Source organism: Pinus tabuliformis, chromosome X (assembly GCF_031772625.1).
Source record: "Pinus tabuliformis cultivar Carrire ecotype Pingquan chromosome X, CPIR1, whole genome shotgun sequence".
Taxonomy (NCBI): Eukaryota; Viridiplantae; Streptophyta; class Pinopsida; order Pinales; family Pinaceae; genus Pinus; species Pinus tabuliformis.
This window is the reverse complement of record NC_142308.1, coordinates 1,327,490,709-1,327,497,674: the sequence shown is the minus strand read 5'-3', so window position 1 is coordinate 1,327,497,674 and position 6,966 is coordinate 1,327,490,709.

Below are 6,966 nucleotides of genomic sequence, written 5' to 3'. Positions count from 1 at the left end.
GTTATGCAGGCCTTGATTATATTGTGTTCTCTTAGATTACTATATATACCAAGGAGGTATTGTCATTTTTATCATCCAAGAAATATTTGTTTATGTAATGTAAAGGAGGTTCCTCTTGAAGGTCGTTTATCTATCTTTTCTTCTGCTTTGTGAGATGGTTGAATAACATTTGGTATCTGAGCTTTGGATTCTAGGGTTTCATTATTGCAAACAGGTCATCTTGGAATTTTCGCTATAACTTTTTTTTCTACAAAGTTTCAGAAGCTGAAATTTTGACCACATGGAGCTAAAAGCTTGATGAACGTTTTGTAGAAATTTCAGATCTTGATTCACTATATTTTATGAGATATGGTCCAAAGAAGTTAAGGGTTTTGCATGATCTAAAATTCAGTCTCAAATAGGTGACCTTGGGAAAATAGCTTCTTATATGAGCATCAGATTTGAATTTTGTAAAAAGTGGTTAAAATTGAATGGATTGTAGTTCTTTGTGCATCATTTTTAGGGCCGAAGGTTGAAACAATGACACGTGGAATTCATTACAAGTTCGCTCTACTGAACTAGTCCATAATCAAGTCATTGTGAAATATTGAGCATAGCATTTTCTTGAAGAATCCAATTTTGGTATGACTTGTGGAATTGGAAAGAAGACTTGGAGGGCTACCAAAAAATGGAACTTTAGACCTTGGAGATTCGAAATTATAGAGGTACAACAATTTCAATATCGAGCTCCTAAAAATCCAAAAAAGGTGTGTATTTTTTAAATTTTTTCATAACTTTTGTTAGAAACATCATGCTGAAGTGATTCAAAGGGAATGTTGAAGCATAGATATCATTGTTTGATTCCAAAATGTCTTGAAAAAAAAATAGACACACCTAGTAAGCAACTAGAAATATCTTCTATGGCACATGAAGACGAGGAAGAAATGCAACATGATATATTAAAATTAAGAGACCAAGTGCAACAAATTTAGCTCTCGCAAAAAGTAACAAAAAACGAATTGGAAGCCATGATGAATGTTAAGATAGATGGTATAAAAAGGGACATGAGAGTTTTGAATTATGGTTTAAAATTATACATGGAAGCAATGATGAATGTCAAGATAGAAGGGTTGAAGGAAGGTTTGGCAAAGTTGCTAGAAGAAACGCTTCCCAATGGTGACAAGGTAATCCATGAAAATAATGAATAGGAAAAAAGGGATATGAATTATGATCTTAGAGACTTCAATGCTGGATTTAAGAAGCACCACATTTGAAATATCGATATGAAGAAGTTTTATGGCAAGGATTTGGTAACATGGATACTACAAATGGAGCAATATTTTGATCTCCGTGATGTGCAACACATACAAAATGTATGCATCACATCTTTATATTTAGAACCCAATCAATGGTATCTATGGATTTTTTTATTTTTATTTTTATCATAAACCACTTGTTACTTGGTAAAATTTTAACATAGGAAATGATAACACATTATGAGGATATGAAGAGAAACACCTTTAGTCAATTGATAAATCTCAAACAAAATGGTTCAATGGGAGAGCACATTGAGGACTTCCAAAAATTGAATATCAAGGTAACTGATATTCCAAAGGAGCATAGGATTGATGTATTCATAGGGAATTTAAAGGATAACATCCAACATGATGTTCGTCTTTGGGAACCTAATTCATTGGATAAGGCATTCATGGTGGAAAGAAAAGTTGACAACAAAATTATGGCAACAAGGAAGTCTACCACTCACAACTATAAATATGGAAGTGTTGTTGCTCCTAGCTTCCACAACCTACAAGGTTGACACCACAACAATTGGAGGAAAAAAGAGCAAAAGGGATTTGTTACAATTGTGATAGAAAGTACCTTAATGGTCATAGGTGTGATGAGTAGAAATTATTTTACATAGATTGTGAAGAGGAGAAAGAAAAGGAACAAGAAACATCAAAAGCGGAGGATATACACCAAGAACCAACCACAGAGAAAGAATAAATGAATCCGACCATATCTTGTAATGCATTGGCAAGATTTATGACTCAATCTCTCAAGATAGAAGGATATATCAAGAAGAAAAATGTAATAGTGCTAATTGATTAAGGTAGTACCCATAATTTTATTCATTGTAAGATAGCGAAGGCATTGAATTGATTCCTATATCCAGTTCCAAAGCGTCAAGTGATGGTTGCAAATGGAGTAACTATAAAATGATTTGGATATTTCCATAATATCAAGTTAAGCATGGGGGAATATGTATTGAATAGTACAATGCTTTCCATTCCAATGGGCAATGCTGATGTTGTACTAGGAGTCCAATGGTTGCAATCTTTGGGGATGATAGCTTTTAATTTTCAAGAACTCTTCTTGAATTTTTTGGGGGAAGGAAAGGAAGTTTAATTAAGGGGTATCACAAGGAAACCAGGAAATATAATAAATTTTAATGGCATGAAAAATCATCTGAAGAAAGAATAACGGGGTGCAATTGCACAATTATGCTCACTAGATGTTCAAACATCGAAATAATCTATTTATCTAGATCTCCAAAAAGTCTTAGAAAATAATTCCAAGGTATTTGAGACTCCCAAAGGCCTCCCACCTATTCGTGATCATGATCATGCTATTCATTTGATTCCAAGAAGTGTTCCTCCAAACATCAGACCTTACAGATATCCCTATGCCTAAAATAGCGAAATTGAACGTATGGTTGCCGAAATGCGAGAGGCTGATATAATTCAAGCTAGTCAAAGTTCTTTCTCTAATCCAATAGTATTGGTGCACATGATGGATGGATCATGGCGTACGTGTCCAAATTATAGGGAGCTCAACAAGCTCACTATTAAAGATAAATTTCCCATTCCTGTCATTGATGAATTATATGGAGCAATTTACTTCACCAAGTTGGATCTTCATTTAGGATATCATCAAATTAGAAAGAAGGTTGAAGAAATTTTTAAAAAAACATTCAAAACTCATGAGGGTCATTATGAATTTTTGGTCATGCCTTTTGGCCTTATGTTTGCACCTTCCACATTTCAAGGTTTGATTAATTTCCTTTTGAAACCCTTCCTTAAAAAAAATTGTGTTATTATTTTTTGATGATATAGTAATCTACAATAGGTCTTGGAAGGATCATGTTCAACATGTTCACATGGAACTCAAACTATTGGAGGAGAAACAATTATATGCAAAAACCTCCAAATGTTTATTTGGAGTACAAGAGGTGGAATATTTGGGTCATATTGTATCTCATGAGGGTGTTAAGATAGACCCTAACATAATTAAAGTCATTAAGGAATGTGACTCCTTAGGAAATGAAATTGGTGTTGTTTAATGCAAGAAGTAAGACCCATTTATTTTGAAAGTCATCCAATTAAAGGATCATGTTCAACATGTTGACAGGGCGCTCAAACTATTGGAGGAGAAACAATTATATGCAAAAACCTCCAAATGTTTCTTTGGAGTACAGGAGGTGGAATATTTGGGTCATATTGTATCTCATGAGGGTGTTAAGGTAGACCCTAACAAAATTAAAGCCATTAAGGAATGGAAAATCCCCACAACCATAAATCATATTCGAGGATTTCTCAGGTTGACATGGTATTATCGCAAGTTTGTTAAGAATTATGGGAGAATATCAATACCTCTAGCAACATTAATAAAGAAAGATTCATTTTCTTGGAATCCAGAAGAAACTAAGGACTTTGAATATCTTAAAGAGGAAATGTGCCAAGCACCGGTCTTAGCTATGCCTGAATTCACAAAAACCTTTATTATGGAATATGATTCCCTAGGAAATGAAATTGGTGTTGTTTTAATGCAAGAAGGAAGACCCATTTCTTTTGAAAGTCATCCAATCAAGGGAAAGTATTTACACAAACCTATTTATGAGAAGGAAATTTTGGCAATACTACATGCACTAAAGCAATGGTGGACTTACTTAATGGGAAGACACTTCAGGGTAAAAACAAATCATGATAATCTTAAATACTCTTTGGAAAATATATTATCTTCAGAAGAGCAGCAAAAATGCGTCACAAATATGTTGGGTTATGAATTTGAAATCATCTAGAAAAGAGCAGCAAAATGTTGTTGTAGATGCACTCTCAAGAAAGGATGAGGATGTGGAAGCATTTATTTGTGTCATTTGTATTATCCAACTTGATTGGATAAACGAAGTAAGGGATGAATGGAAGAATGATGAAGAGGTGTGGACACTCATTCAAAAGTTGCAGCAATATCCTAGTACATCTGATACATTTAGCTGGAAAAAATATTCATTATGGTACAAAGATCGCTTATATATTTGTAAGAATTCCCAACTCAAGCAAAATATTCTTTTGGAATTGCACACCTCCCCCTCGGAAGGGCACTTAGGATTTTTAAAAACTTTTCACATGGTCAAGAGGGAATTTTTTTGGGATGGCCTTAAATCTAATATTCAAAAGTTTGTGGTAGAATGTTTGGTTTTCCAACAAAATAAAGTTGAGAGAATTAAGATCCCAGGTCCGTTACAACCTTTAGCCTTTCCAGGTCAGCGTTAGGAGGAGGTCTCAATGGATTTTATCACAAGTTTACCCAATTTTGAAGGAACGAGTGTCATCATAGTGGTAGTTGATAGACTTACCAAGTATACACACTTTTGTGCATTATCTCATCCTTTTAAAGCCAGTACAATTTCTACTACATTTATGGAAATAATTCAAAATCTACATGGAAACCCAAATATTATTGTAAGTGAAAAAGAGCCCATTTTCAATGGATTTTTTGGACGAAATTGTTTTCTTGTCTTGGTACTCAATTAGCTTATAGCTAATTTGATCATCCTCAATCTAACAAGAAAATTGAGATATTGAACAAATGTTTGGAAGGATATCTTTGTTTCTTTGTATTTGATAAACAAACACAATGGGTCAAGTGGTTACCTCTAATTGAATGGTGGTATAACACTTCCTTCCATATTGCAATAAAAGTAACCCCATTTATGTATTTTTATGGATATCATCCACCATCCATCATATCATCTTTAAGATAAAATTCTAAGGTTCAAGTTGTGGAATATCACATCGAGTATCAACAACAAGTTCTCCAACTCTTAAAGGATAACCTCACTTTGGCGCATAATTGAATGAAACAGAGAGCAGATCAATAGTGCAGTTAAATAAGTTTTGATGTAGGTGACTGGGTATTTTTACGACTACATCCATACAACCAAATGTCCCTCAAGCAAGTTAAGAAGGATAATAAATTATCACCCAAGTACAATGGTCCTTACAAGGTGTTTCAAAAGATTGATACTATGGCATACAAATTAGTGTTGCCTGCATCTTCTCGTGTACACCCAGTTTTCCATGTTTCATGCTTAAAGAAGGTTATCAGTGACAAGCTCCCAGTTCAAATAGCATTTCCAGAACTTGATGAAGAAGGAAAAAACATATTTGAGCCTCAAGTAGTCACAGAAACAAGAACTCGACAACTACAGAATCAATTAATTTCATAATATCTCATTAAGTGAAAGAACTTACCCGCTAAAGATTCCACATGGGAGGATGAGAATTTTATATAGAAGCATATGGAACTACTTAGGTGTTAAGGACACCAATTTTTTTAAGGAGAGGGGCATGATAGGTCCCTATAATACTGGTGTATCCCCCTTATTGTTATTGTTAGTGTATCCCCCTATTGTTATTTTTTTGCCCTAACATTATTATTGTTATGTAGGCTCTGATTATATTGTGACCCCTTAGACTCCTATATATACCAAGGAGGTATTATAATTTGTATCATCCAAGAATTATTCATTTATGTAATGTAAAGGAGGTTTCCCCCTTGAAGAGGATAATTTTCAAGTCGTTGATCTATCTTTTCTTTTGCTTTGTGAGTTGGTTGCATAACATCCAGCCTCGATAATTGTGTAGTGAGATGGGGCCCTTACTTCCTCTAAGATATTCTCAAAGCTTACTTCGCCTTTTGAGAAATCCTCAAAAGTTTATATTCTTGCTCGGGAAGAAGGTTCACAATCAACTTGTTGCTATTGTTGAATATCAAGTGTTGGTTCAGTGGTTGGGTTTTTGGTAAAAAAAATATTGATTTGTCCCTAAGTCGAGGCATTTATGCCTAAGAGACTTTAAAAAAATGCAGCCTATTTTATATTCTCCCTAAAATTTTTTTTTTTCTCTTTTCTACTAAAATATAAAGACGATGAAAATGATATGTAGTCTTTCATGCTTCCTCTACAATGATGCCAAAAAATAGTGGCGGGCCTCAAAATAGTAGCAATCGTGTTACACTCCTCAACTCTTCACTTTTAATGTCAACCAAACATTTGTACAAACTTAAGAGGCATTGTGCACTATACATGCATAATACACACATGCATTTATCTACAATAAGAGTCTTAAGTATTTTGTGGACCACCTTAAATTACTCAATAAGGGAGACTGATAGTTAATAATTGAACATCAATAGAAAATTCAAAACATAAGTGCTAGAAAGCTATGAACTAAGTGAAGGAAAGGATGACCAAAGCAAAGTTCGGAGAGCTAAGAAACCTAGTGAGAAATTCTTGTTTTCGATTCAATGGAAACATAGGATATATATCTACAAGAAACACATTGTAAATTTGTGAATAGGTAATTTGATACCAGTTTCTTGGTCAAAACCAAAAGGTAATCATGTTATAAATCAAGTTACAACTATATATGTAAGCTAAAGTGAAGTAAATTTGAATTACAATCTACTCTAGTACATAAGCTGAACTAAATCATAAGAAAGTAAATAAATCCCTTATGAAGCAAAGATGAAGTATTTCATTGTCTCCTTTAGATGCCTACCAATGTTTACAAATACATTAAAATAAATCTAGAAAGAATGATACAATAACCATGTGCTACTACAAGTAATTCTACATGAAAACATACATAGCTAGAGGAAAATGTATAGGAAATAAGAAATAACCATAGGAAATATGGAATACCA